At 42.8% G+C, this 13,846-nt stretch overlaps 1 long non-coding RNA gene across 2 annotated transcripts; it reads left to right on the top strand.

The window, feature by feature from the left end:
- Positions 1–7,792: 7,792 nt before the first annotated feature.
- Positions 7,793–12,539, top strand: LOC134455031 (uncharacterized). Of its 2 annotated transcripts, XR_010035979.1 has the most exons (6): positions 7,793–8,093; positions 9,166–9,226; positions 9,429–9,560; positions 9,752–9,849; positions 10,831–10,907; positions 12,229–12,539. It is a non-coding gene; the product is annotated as an uncharacterized LOC134455031 (long non-coding RNA). The 2 variants fall into 2 exon arrangements; XR_010035978.1 differs by lacking the exon at positions 7,793–8,093 and having other exon boundaries at positions 8,849–9,226.
- Positions 12,540–13,846: the final 1,307 nt, after the last annotated feature.

Raw genomic sequence — 13,846 nt, 5'->3', positions numbered from 1 at the left:
GTCTTTCATTCACCATCTCCCAATCCAGTTTGCATAGGCCTACCTACAATTAAATTAAATAAAAAAGACGTTTTTTAAAAAAAAATTATTATTATTATTATTAGTGCTTGTGGACACTTGTGAACTATGACTCCTTCTTCGGAGGCTGGATAACCTGTCACACCACGAGCTCTTTTGTGTGCGTGTAGGGGTTTAATCACCCCCTCCCCCACAGACAAACATTCATAGCGTCACACAGTTGAAGACTGTAGTCAGTTGAAATTTATGTAAGCACCCCTCCAAGCCGTGTGAGTTTAACAGTTTGCGGCCAAGAGTTTTTTTTTTCACGAGCGCGCGCGCGCACGCACGCACGCACGCACGCACGCACGCACACACACACACACACACACACACACACACACACACACACACACACGAGAGATGCAAGGCAGAGTATGGATATTGTTTCAAAAGTTTGAATGTTTATTTGTTGTGATGTTACAAATAGCAATAAAAACATAGATCAATAAAAAGGCGTTCAAAAAATCAAACTATGCCTAAAAATAAATCCTTACAAAGTCTTTTAAGTGTCCAGGTGTAGGCCTAGCCTAGCCTACTTCAATGTCCTTACTCCCGTGTCCATACTGTAAATCCCATGGTGCAAAAAGTGCAGTTGGCTAGTGACTCAACAAGGGTGGCAGCAACGCAGTCTGGTCTTGATTCAGAATTCACTCAGGACAAAGGCGGCATTCAAAAAAAATCTAAGTAGGCTATGCCTAAAAATAAATCCTTACAAAGTCTTTTAAGTGTCCAGTCACCTGGATAGGCCTACAGTCATCGACCAAATCATCGATCTAGGTGGTGAGCCCACTGGTAGGTGAAGGGAAAGAGCGCACTACTGCACAAACAACAGGCCGAGTCGCAGGAGACACAGCGAAAGGGACGGAACGCAATTCTGGTTAAGCCGGGCAGAAAGGATGTTTTCTGCTGTCTTTATCTGCAGTGTAGCCTACATTAGGCAACTTGTAAAGGCTGCTGTGTAGGCATTGTCTACTAAAACTCTGTATACTTGTAAAATAAATGTACACTCTTACTGAAATGTCAAGTTTAGCCTACGTTTATTTGTCTATACACAGAATTAAAAATCAATAGGCCTACAATAAAAACAATATGAGGTAATAAAAGAGTATGACGTGTGTGCATCCGTTTTTTTTGTTCAACATTGTTCAACATTGTCATAAGATGGTGCGGAGAACCAGGTAAATGCCCAGACGCTAACCAGACATGGATACCAAATTATTTCTATTTATTTATTATATTTTTAGGCTTAAACATATGTTAGCCTACTAAATATTGAAAGAAGGAAAAGAAAAGACAGACACGTCGAGGCTACTGGTCGTAGCCTATTACAGCAAATCGAACATGCGCTTTATGCACACATAGCAATAAAGTAAAAGGAATTCAACTTCGGAGCGCAGTGGGTTTCGTGGGTCCGGGGGGGGGGTGGTGATGGCACGTTTGGTGTCTTTCCACCACCCCTGCACGGAGAGTGCATGGATGGAAAGCATATCCATAAAGCATCTGCATTCCTTCTGGAAGAATTAGGCTACAAAGAGCTGGTTACAATTTCAGTAGGCTATTATTTCCATAAAGGAATCGAATAGCCTAATTGTCATAACAAAAGTTGCAGTTTCAGTCAAATAGCTCATATTAAGTGGAGGACGAGTAATATTTCATAAGCATATTTTAGTTCATATATTATGTAATTCATTCTGCAAAAATGAGTATATTTTTCTCTCAAAAAATGACATTGGTTTCAATGAGGGCACTCTTGTTCTGGCAGGGACTCGCTTTTCGGCACGACACTGGCTGTGCCAAACATTGTTTAAAAGTTTTTATCAAATTTTGGTCGGCACACAAGGTTTTGGACATACTAATTTCTAGTGGCACCTGGGCTGCGTTTGGTGCATTGATCAGTCATGTTGCCTAGCGAAAAAGACAGCCTGGGTGAGAGGATGAGATCTTCCTCGGCTGGCGAGCGCTCAGCATGTGTGCCCACGCGTTATCTTCTCTCCCAAGACCCGCCAGTTGCTTACAAGTCAATTTGAGCACGAAAACAGCAAAGACAATGTGATATTTCATTCAAATAGGGCCTACACACTCCAAATAAAACATTGGTCGGAGGGATTTTCAACCGGACCGCAGCGCGAGCAGACAGTCAGTGTGAAAAGCCAACTCTACCGGGAAAATCGCCGCTCGCTTACCATCAGTGCGCGAGCCCTGAAAATCGCAGCTTGCTTACCATCAGTGCGCGAGCTCTCGAAACAGTGAAGTGGCATATCGCAACAGCACATGCGGATCAGCCAAATCATATGCAACAAAGTCGCCAACAAAGCCTATGCTATGGCTGTTGTTTAAAATAGGCATTGGATTGCCAACCGTCCCTTGTATTAAGAAACAAACGTATGGATATGAGCTGACATGGGACTCAATGTCGTTCAAATGCAGGGAATTGCATCTGTTTTTTTTTTTTGTATTCGTTTGCGTAATTATAGTTTTTCTGTGCGTTCCGGGACCTCTGTCCAACTCACCGTCGCTGTGATGTCATATGTTTTTTGCGTTCCGGTACCTTGTGATTTACAAATTAAGCATTGATTACGGAAGTGTAGGTTAGGTTATCGCCCCAGCTGTTGGCGATGTAAGATAAATAGCCAACGCTTAAACACTCAAACGCGGCGCTGTAGGTTACTGCAGTGAGGTTTAGGCCCCCTATTGCACTCTCCATAATTTTTACCAAATGAAAAAAGTATCCACACCCAGATAACAAGTTTGAAGTTGCAATATTAGACGTTTCAAATCTTGCGATGCGAGAATCGGTATCGGGGCTTGTGGCTTCAATTTACGTCTACACATAGGCTAGAGCTTGCACATTAATAGCAATTCATCCGATCATCATAAAAAAAAGAAAAGAAAATTCATTAGGCTATTTATTCTTTTTATGACTCTTCTTACTTCCTGGAGGTGTTCTCACACAATTTAATTAGGCATGTCGTTATCCGCTGAATCGGTGCGTGCTGGTGAATATGAGCATATTAATATGCCGTCAACATTGTCTAAAATATTCCATATGGTAATAAATGTTGCCAACACATTTGCGCTTCTTCACCACTCTGTGCTATGGTTATCTGATATGAACAAGAGAGAGAGAGTGAGAGAGAGAAAGAGAGAGAGTGTGTATGTGTATGTGTATGTGTATGTGTGCGCGCCCGTGTGTGCGTGTGAGTGAATGGGTATTGAGCGAGCGCTCCCAAGTGCCACCCGGCGGTTGTTTGGGTACACTGCAGCTAGGCCCGGTACGTACCGAGGTGGATGACGTGGCATTACCTCGGTAAAGGGTGTGCATTGTAGGGGGACCGACTGTACCTCCCGAGTAACAGTAACGGTGTTATAATTATGGATGAAGTAATTAAGTAATTATTCCGTTACTCAAAATGAGGCTCCGTTAGAAACGTTGTTATAGTCTAATGCCGTTACTCCCAGCACTGCTAAATAGCAGCAAGCCGAAAGCATATGGTACGGCAGTGTCATGTACACCAGAGCTGGATCGAAGAAAATTCATCTTCTTTAGCCTATAACTAACAGGCAGCAAAGGGCTGACTCAGGGTTAGCTATGGTACCCAGGGACAATTTGCAACAGACATAGCATTTGTTCCATTAAAATGCAACAGTTATCTGTGTATTGCTAATTGAAGAATGAAAAGCGACTATTACACACGTATGTTAAGTGTTCCAATTTACGTAAGACAAACACAAGGAAAGAAATGTCAGATAGGTTGTTTTGAATTCGTACATGAAATAATTTTGAGTGCATATGCTTCGTGCCTCATTGACAGCCCTCGCATACAAAAGATGCTATCACAGCAGATCCCCAATCAGCCACTATTGAATTATTTGCATTAAACATGAACTACAGATACAATCACATTGTGATGAGGTTTATTTTTTCTTTCCCCTCCAATCGTACAATCTGTTCTTACAAAAACTTAATGAAAAAAAATCCTAATTTATTTCCTTCTCATTAAATCATGTCATATTATTGGAATAATGGGTATGTGAGTGTCTTTGTGTCTGTATGGTATGTCATAAAACAATTTTTCATTTGAAAATGGAAACCTCTCACCTTAGAAGCCTAAGGGCAGCTCTTTTAATCAGTCTGCCGGCCCTTCATTCTTCAAAGCCTCCTCTTGAGATTTAGCATTTTATGCTTTCGTTATTGTCATTTAGAAAAGCCGTTACCATTTGAATAATTTATGACTATTTGATAGATCTCATACAAAGTTTCTTTCTGTTGGCCTGTTTATGCAAAGGACATCTGATTACATTCTGTTCTCAGAACCTCAGAATTGCACTGTCATTTAGGCTTTTAATATACTGTATTTTAACTTGAGTTACCATACCTTCAGGACAAAAATGTTTGTGAAAGTTTGCAGAGATTGGCTACATGTACATACTGGTTTTAATTCCGAATTATTAATTCCAAACTAAATTCTTCGGAATTAAAGTTGTTTTCCGACGAGTTTACATTGCACTTTCATTTAATTCAAAATAAATGTTTGGGGTTGAGAAAGCATTTCGATTGGACAGAGTATGCACGTGCAGGCCTAGCAAAATTTGACGTAGAGCCGTGGTCGCCAAGCTTCAGGAGTTCCCTGTACTACCGGGACAGCTGGTAATATACATTCCAAGATTAGTATTCATAGCCTGGATAAATACTTTGGACAAACACCCTTGGTAGTAAACATGTTGTAGTGAACATGCTAGCACTGTCAGCATACCTGGCTATCTTATAACATGGAGCGGTCAAAAGATAATGTAGGCTAGAGTAACTTTCTTGTGCTACATCAGTTTGTGGTACATTTTTACATCAATATAGGCCTATCGTAGCCACAGCATTTATAGTCACATAGTCTCTTTAAATTGAAAAAAAGCGTCATCGCGTGCCCAACGCGCATGTGTGGAACGTCCAAAATTGTTGATAAAGCAGAATTAAATACAGAGCTTTAACTGGGAATCCTCCCATTGTCAGAATGTTTGAGAGTTGATGATCAATGATGCTTATTTGGCATGAGGAGGATAGTATGCTATCATGGTCCCCAATTTTATTCCTGATCTGTTGGAATACATGAAAGATCAGCAAATACTACTGTCGTCTAGTCACAGTGCTTTTAGTATTCCGTGCTAACATACAGTAGTTCAGCACTGTCAAGGTAAGAAAGTCATGTGTTGTTGCTCAGGCTACTGCCACGAGACATGTGCATGATCCATGCAGTTAGATCTTATGGATACAATGGCAGGGCTTCCGCTGCTTGCCTTGCCGTGCACAATGAACATGCTTTTAGCATGCTTTTATATCTTTCACATGTCTAGTCTTCCACTTCAAACACTGTACAAGTCAAGTCAAGTCAAGTCAAGTTTATTGTCAATTTCTTTACATGCACTGGTCATACAAAGAATTTGAAATTGCGTTTCTTGCTCTCCCATGCAGACATAGACTAATCTAGGTAAGGACATAGACAGTATAGACATAGACAGTACTCATACATGGACATAGACAGTATGGACGTAGACATTGCTCATACAGACATTTAAAGTGCAAGACTGGACAACAGAAGACTTGTAGAGAACATACATTAAGAGGAGGTATTTTGTTGTTCTTTTTCCTAAAAGTCCTTTATAGCGTTCTGACATAGTAATAGTAGCATTTGAAGAAATAAATAATTTAAAAAGGTTTTTATTTAAATACACCAGCAGCAGTATGTGTGTGTGTGTGTTTGTATGTGTTTTGTGTGCGTGTGTGTGTGTGTGTGTGTGTGTGTGTGTGTGTGTGTGTGTGTGTGTGTGTGTGTGTGTTTAGTGCAGGTAGAAAGTGCGGTGTGCGTCTGTGTGTGTGTACCTGTGTATGTGTGTGTGTGTGTGTGTGTGTGTGTATGTGTGTGAGTATGAGTTGTGTGTCAGTGTGTGTATGTTTGGGTTTAGTGCAGAAAGTGCAGTGTGTGTGTGTGTGTGTGTGTGTGTGTGTGTGTGTGTGTGTGTGTGTGTGTGTGTGTGTGTGTGTGTGTGTGTGTGTGTGTGTGTGTGTGTGTGTGTGTGTGTGTGTGTGTGCATGTGTATGTTTTGAGTTAGTGCAGGTTGAAAGTTCAGTCACAGATGTAGTAGTGCAGGTGGAGTGTTCAGTCGCAGATATGGTGGTGGGGATGAGGGGGGGGAGCGTTGTCAGTGGCCTGGCTGGCTAGAGGCTGACAGTGAAGGGAGAGTGGGTTGAGTGTTCAGTATCTTGATTGCTTGATGCATCGTGCTGCTTGTAAGCCTGGTGGTACGGGAACGGAGGCGCCTGTACCTCTTTCCAGAGGGCAGGAGGCTGAACAGTTTGTGTGCAGGGTGGCTTGTGTCTTTGATGATCATCAGTGCTTTTCGGGTGAGGCGTGCGGTGTAAATGTCCTGCAGGGAGGGGAGTGGTACTCCAATGATCTTCTTCGCTGTGTTCACAACACGCTGGAGTGTCTTCCTGTTTTTCTCCGTGCAGCTTCCTCCCCACACTGTGATGCAGCTGGACACGACGCTCTCTATGGTTCCTCTGTAGAATGTTGTCATGATGGAGGGTGTAGCACTTGCCTTCTTTAGTTTGCGCAAGAAGTAGAGACGCTGATGGGCCTTCTTCGCCAGTGATGTAGTGTTGGTGGTCCAAGAGAGGTCGTCGCTGATGTGCACTCCAAGGAACTTGGTGCTGCTCACTCTCTCCACAGCATCACCGTCGATGGTCAGTGGTGGCAGTTGTTTTTGGACCCTCTGAAAGTTGACAACAATCTCCTTGGTCTTGTTGACATTCAGCAGGAGGTTGTTGTCTTTGCACCATCTGGCCAGCAGGTCTACTTCTTCTCTGTAGTGGGTCTCATCGCCCTTAGTGATGAGGCCCACCAGTGTTGTATCATCCGCAAACTTCACTAGATGGTTAGTGCTGTGGGTCGTTGTGCAGTCATGTGTCAGCAGCGTGAACAGCAGGGGGCTGAGAACACAACCTTGCGGAGCCCCCGTGCTCAGGGTCAGGGTGCTTGAGGTGTTATTCCCTACCCGTACTGCTTGTGGTCTCTGCATCAGGAAGTCCAGCAGCCAGTTGCAGAGGGAGGTGCTGAAACCTAGTTTGTCCAGTTTTCTGATGAGTTGTTGTGGTATTATGGTATTGAATGCTGAGCTGAAGTCAATGAACAGCATTCTCACATATGAGTCTTTATTGTCCAAGTGGGTGAGGGCTGGATGGAGGGCAGAGCAGATTGCATCCTCCGTGGATCGCTTGGCTCGGTATGCGAACTGGTAGGGGTCCAGGGTGGGGGGTAGGGTGGCTTTGATGTGTGACAGGACTAGCCGTTCGAAGCACTTCATGATTATGGGCGTCAGTGCTACAGGACGGTAGTCATTGAAGCATGATGGTGATGATTTCTTCGGCACGGGTATGATGGTAGCAGCTTTGAAAAGTGATGGGATGACTGCTTGCTCCAGCCACATTTGCGAGTTTTCTCTAAGACATGCTATGCATATGCTTCTTGCACTGCCTACCTTTTATGTTGTGGACATCTTCACAACAAATAGGCCTACCTTACAACGGATTCACAGGGAATTACTCGCAGAGAATAACAGAAAATGGCGGGACTCTCCTATTGTGTGTTTTGAAGCAAGGCATATACTGTATGTACTGTATTTGTGAAATAGTTTTTAGCCTGGTGAGGGTTACATGATATGACACAACTGCACTGAAAAAAGCCATATGTTGTGTATGTTAAATTAATCAAAGGGAAACATGTCACTTCTACCATGAATAATTATGTTTTGTGATTGGGCATAATGAAGTTATGTAACTTTAGCATGATGCCCAATAACCAACGACTTCCCAAATCCAGTAATGTTGTCACAACCTAATTCCTTTGGATAAGATGACCAATGGCTTTTACAACGCCAGAACAGATGGTGGCAGTAGTGTGCGGATTGTGTGTGGCAGCCGGAAACAACGAGCTTGCCGAGTTCTTTGACTGAATACATATCCGCGGACACTCTGAAGGCGGGTAAGTCAAAAAAAGTAAACCACTAGGCTGTTTGCATTTATCATGACTTTCCTAGAATCACATTTATATCACCCGTTTCGTTAGTGTACTTAGTTTTGGCATCAAGGCATACGTTTTATGAGCAAGAGAGTAAGCTTAGCTGGCTAATTCTCACCAATTCAAACTGGTTAGCGGCTAATTATCGATATAGTCTCCTTGTTTTAACTATTGTTGGGAGTTTGGAAGCTGTCACCCATGTTGTACTGTATGCATGTTTGCATGTGTGACATTATTTTCGGTTACTTTGCGAGTTATAGCGAAAGAAACTACCTGGCAGCCCATAACGGGCAGCTAGCTAATTTATGCTAGGTGACAACAGCTGGTTCATTAACGTTGCGAGACCCGTGTGCGTCTGATTTCAAATGTATCCAGGACAGTCGTAGATACCATCAGTAGCTCTACACACATCAATGACACAGGGGAAGTAAAGTTACCGCTGATTTTTGGTATTTGCTCCATCTGACTGTGTGTGTACGGCCACAGTAAATGTTGATTAGCCGGTGGAACTTTTCGGTTTGAAAAAAGACGAGACGTGAGACTGCGTGACAGAAGGGGCTGTGTGTGCTTGTGTATGGGTGCGCGTTTGAATGGGTGCGTCGTGTGTAGAACTAGATGCTGCAGTTTGCAGCTGGTTTGATTCATGTCGTGGGTCACTTACCAATGTATGTAGGCCTAATTGGCTATGACCTTTGAAATAGTTCAAAGTAAATCCCAGTAGTATCTAGTGAAACACACATGCAAACGCCCTTCTGTCCCTCATTCCCTCAAACTCGATCTTCTACATTTGTTGTGTAAAAAGGACATAGCAAGTTTTTTGTATCAATGATCACTTTAGGATATTCCAGTGCATTTACATTCAATATATACTGTACCTTGAGTGAGGTAGAAATGCATATTGTTGCAAATATAAATACTGTTAATTTGTTATTTTTTGTAATTAATCATTTACTGAATTTCTTTGTAGAATATGTTACTATTATTTGGGTTTTTGTTCTCTGCATAACTGTCTCTTTCACCTATATTAATTCCTCAGCATTCAAGATGTTTGTAGGGTCCTCACCTCAGCTACCTCTCACAAGGTGCCCCTGAAAAAGGTGATGAAAGTTCTTGTGTAGTATCTAATCTATGACTATTAGCTTGTGTGTGTGTGTGTGTGTGTGTGTGTGTGTGTGTGTGTGTGTGTGTGTGTGTGTGTGTGTGTGTGTGTGTAAAATCTGTTGTAATTATTTTACATTTTTACATTCATAGCTGTCTCCTTCACCTATATTAGTTTATCTGTCTTTCTGGTCACAACAGAAATTCAAGACGTTTGGGTCCTCAGCTCAACTGACCAAGACCTTTGCTCATTGAAGGCATGAAGTAATTTGTGATGCCCCCACGATTGCAGTTTTTAAATCCAGATGGCTTGCTCTTTTTAACATGTGCGAGGTAAGTTATTTGTTGATTTTTTTGTGTGTTTATTTCCTCATTTTAGTAAGACCATCAGGCCTTTTTGTAACCTTTGTCACAAGTCTTAAGTTACAAGTATTTTGTAGGTATGTGTTTTGTGCCCTGTTTCAAGTTAAGTGCCAAGTTCAAGAGGATCATGACAGTTGGTTTGCTGTTGAATTTCTTCTCAGAGCTGGATGGTCTTTCAACAACACTGCTCCGGGTCTTCAGCAAGAAAGGTGCTTCTCATGCAAGGAAGATACAGAGGATCCTGGTGCCCATGACTCAGGTAAAACATGCACACTGCCATGCATCACAGTAATGCTAAAATTTCAAGATCTAATGTAATGGGGAGAAGTAGGGTGTCTTGGATCATATTGCATTTCTCCCACTAATTTCAATCCTTCAGCCAGTTTTGAACTCATTGTCTTTACCTCAGTTCTAACTACAGCTGGCTTTACACACAGCAGTCCTGGGCAATGATATAACAGTCTTTTGCAGGTCAGTTGATGTGGTTGCTGCTCTGTTTTATTATTTTTTTATTTTTTTATTTGATTCTCATGTCTGTCTGGCTTGCGATTCCCATGAAATGATCAGGGGAATTAAAGGTACACTGTGTACGAGTTTTAGTTGTTTATTTCCGGAATTCATGCTACCCATTCACTGATGTTACCTTTTTCATGAATACTTACCACCACCATCAAATTCTAAGTATTCATTATGACGGAAAAATTGCTATTTTCATACATGAAAAGGGGGATCTTCTCCATGGTCCGCCATTTTGAATTTCCAGAAATAGTCATTTTTAGCTGCAGAAATGACTGTATTTGGGCCATACTAGAAAATATTAGTTTATTACTTGGTAAGCTTTCATGAAAAGGTCAAATTTGGCAATAGGCAGCCCAGTTTCAATTAGCAGCGTAGTTGCAGTACCTTTTTTGACCATTTCCTGCACAGTGTACCTTTTTAAGGTCAGACGTCACATTTTGGCATCACTTCAGTACGTTTGGAACCAGGGCTGAGTGCTGAAATGGTACCGAGTACTTGGGGCTAATGGAAAAGTGTCAGAGCTGCACCATGCCATATCAAACAGTGACGTACTGTACCACTTCACTGCCAGTACCAACGATACACTACGCTACTAGATAAATGAGATGTGTCCTTTGTTTAATGTGGTTGTACCTGTACTGCGTTTATTCTTCCTGTTGGTTAAAATGTTTTTTCCTGCATGTTTGTTTCCTGGCATACATTGACCGGCCCTCATACGCAGACTGACAACATTGATGTGAAGAGGGAGTGCATGCTGAGGAGCTGACGGTCTACCTGAATGAAGAGCCAGACAAAGTGGTATGTTACAACTCGGCAGCTAGATCTGTCTTTTTCGTTATTAGGTGGCATAGGGAGATCGCACACATCAGTGGCCTGCGAGGCTCATTTTGTTGGGCTCTGGTGGGCTCCTCCTGTGCTACCTGACATGTCTCCTGGCATCTCATCCACGTTCTGGACACTGCTGGAGGACACACCAAACCTTCTTGCATTGATGTGCCATCTTGGCCTCAGTTATGTGTTCTTTGCAAACACGAATCTGCCCAATTCCAGCTTTGCTAAAGCACCCTCACATCATCACAAACCCTTTGCCAAATTTCACGTTCAATCCAACACCAGTCATCTCTGATTTGTAGATCTCTGCAGGTCTCTATCTACCCATGAGGGTGTTGCACTTGCTGTGGCACATTGCGAAGGCCGCATTACTGAAGCAGTAGAAGTTATCTTAGAAGAAAACTTAAACTCAATATAGGTTTTAGTTCTGGAATACGATCGTGCTGTAGGGTAATAGTTTTCTCATAGTTTCACCTTAGACAACTCCCCCTTAGGAGACCAAACTTTGAGCAGACTCTTTTGCATTGGATGGGTGGGGTTTGACATATCTTTCTCTCTCATGCAATTTTTGGTTGACAATGTGCCTAAAAGGGCCAATATGTTCAAAATACTAATAATTGTGCTGGTGGGGCAGCCGTGGCCTAGTGGTTTTTCAATCTATTGGTTGCAGGTTTGAATCTCCCCTCACCTGTCACTACATCTCCATCCATGGCTAAAGTGCCTAAGGCAAGGCACCTAACCCCACATTGCGCCAGGGCCTGTAACCAATACCCTGAAAAGTAATAAATGTAAGTCGCTTTGAATACATGAAAGCGTCAGCTAAGTGTAATGTAATGTATTGTAACAATTTTGCACACTGTATACTTAGCTGTATGTGTAAAGTTTCTCACCAACACTCGTGAAAAGATCATGACCCTGTTTCTCAAAAGCACCGTTGTTAGTTAGCGACTTGGTATTTTGCCAATGGGAAATTGCATGCAAGCAAAGTTTTTACTGTAGTTACCAATGATGCTGATGAGAAACATACTCCAGAATGGGGTCATAGCCACACCAAAAACGAAGAGAGGTAATTGAACATCAGTTTGATCTCACATTCAATTGCCTAAACAGGCAGTGTGAGGGCACACAAGTCAACATCCTCCTCATACCTTTCATAAACTATACTAAATATACTACTATACTACTTTTCCCATCTCTGGGTGTGTTAGGGTGGACAGAAATGCCCCAAACTTGCGCCCACAAATACCGCTTATGGCTTCAATCATGGGTTTTGTTTACTGTTTTCCAGGATGTTGATCTGGACGGTCCAGCTGAAACGTATTGTCTTCGTGTGCGTGTGATCGGCAGAGAGTCCTCAACGACATTGGTAACGTACCTGTGGCCATTGCAGTGTTTGTTTTGGTTTATGCTCTTAATCTCTGTTACCTTCCAGAATGGAAGTACACTTTCAAATTTCTGTTTCATTCTAACCGTCTGTTTCATCAGTTTTTGCACTGCTTTTAAATGTACACTGTGTAAGATTCTTAGTTGTTTATTTCCAGAATTCATGCTACCCATTCACTAATGTTACCTTTTTCATGAATACTTAGCACCACCATTAGGGTGCATTAGTTGCCCCCTATGAAAAGATATGGCCTTGGCCCTATAGTAAAAATGTTCTACACCCAGTAAAAACACACTGTGTAAACTATTTTGAAATTTGGATGAAGTCTACCGGGGCCACCAGCCTCATGAAAATAGAAAATAATGGTGATAGTCAAAATCTTGAATAGAAACAGGGCTGGACTGGCCATCTGGCATGGCGGGCATTTCCCGGTGAGCCCCGCACCCTCGTGGGCCCCCATTGTTTTATTTTTTACATTACTGAAAATAGGGGCCCATGAGGGTGCGGGGCCCACCGGTGAGTCAGTTCTCCGGCACTAATAATAATGAGGGGGCCCCCTTAAATCCGAAAGTGCCCGGGCCCTATTTATCGCCCAATTCAGCCCTGAATAGAAATGGACATTTTGCTGCATAAAGCTACCCAATAAAAACATATTGCCTCAGCTGTGTGATAAAAAAATTCTATGCACAGTAAAATCACTCTGTGGAAAATGTGTTGAAATTTAGATTAATTCTACTGGGTCCACCAGGCCCATGAAAATACAAAACAATGGTGATAGTGATGGGCAACCTGGATTCCAAAGTCCAGTGCCACATATTCCAAATATAGCCAATATACCGTAATGAACCAGCTGACCCACTGCCAGTATCAAGCAAGAGATTGCGAAGTTGTATGACTTTTGTGTGCTTCACCTGTGGGCCTAGGATTGTACAGGTAGCTGTTAATACCTGGTGGAACATCTGTACTAAAGCTGTGAATGCTCCTTGGAATGACTTATGTTTTTTCAAGAAATCCCTGCAGTAGTTCAATAGAGTACATACAATACAACTGTATGTGATGTTGGAAAGAGTGGCTTCCCAAAACCTGTACTTAAGTTGGCAGTCATGGGTGAGCGGTTAGGGCGTCAGACTTGCATCCCAGAGGTTGCCGGTTCGACTCCCGACCCGCCAGGTCGGTTCGACTCCCGACCCGCCAGGTTGGTGGGGGGAGTAATCAACCAGTGCTCTCCCCCATCCTCCTCCATGACTGAGGTACCCTGAGCATGGTACTGTCCCACCGCACTGCTCCCCATGGGGCGCCACTGAGGGCTGCCCCCTTGCACGGGTGAGGCATAAATGCAATTTTGTTGTGTGCAGTGTGCAGTGTTCACTTGTGTGCTGTGGAGTAATGGCACTCTTCAATACAGTTGTATTGACTGCCTTGTAGCCTAGGCATTCCAAGGAACATTCACAGCTTTAGTACGGATGTTCCTCCATGAATTGTAGGCCCACAGGTGAAACACGTAAGGGTTAACGTTCGGCGA

Source organism: Engraulis encrasicolus, chromosome 9, assembly GCF_034702125.1.
Source record: "Engraulis encrasicolus isolate BLACKSEA-1 chromosome 9, IST_EnEncr_1.0, whole genome shotgun sequence".
Classification (NCBI taxonomy): domain Eukaryota; kingdom Metazoa; phylum Chordata; class Actinopteri; order Clupeiformes; family Engraulidae; genus Engraulis; species Engraulis encrasicolus.
This window is presented reverse-complemented; position numbering and strand designations above follow the sequence as displayed.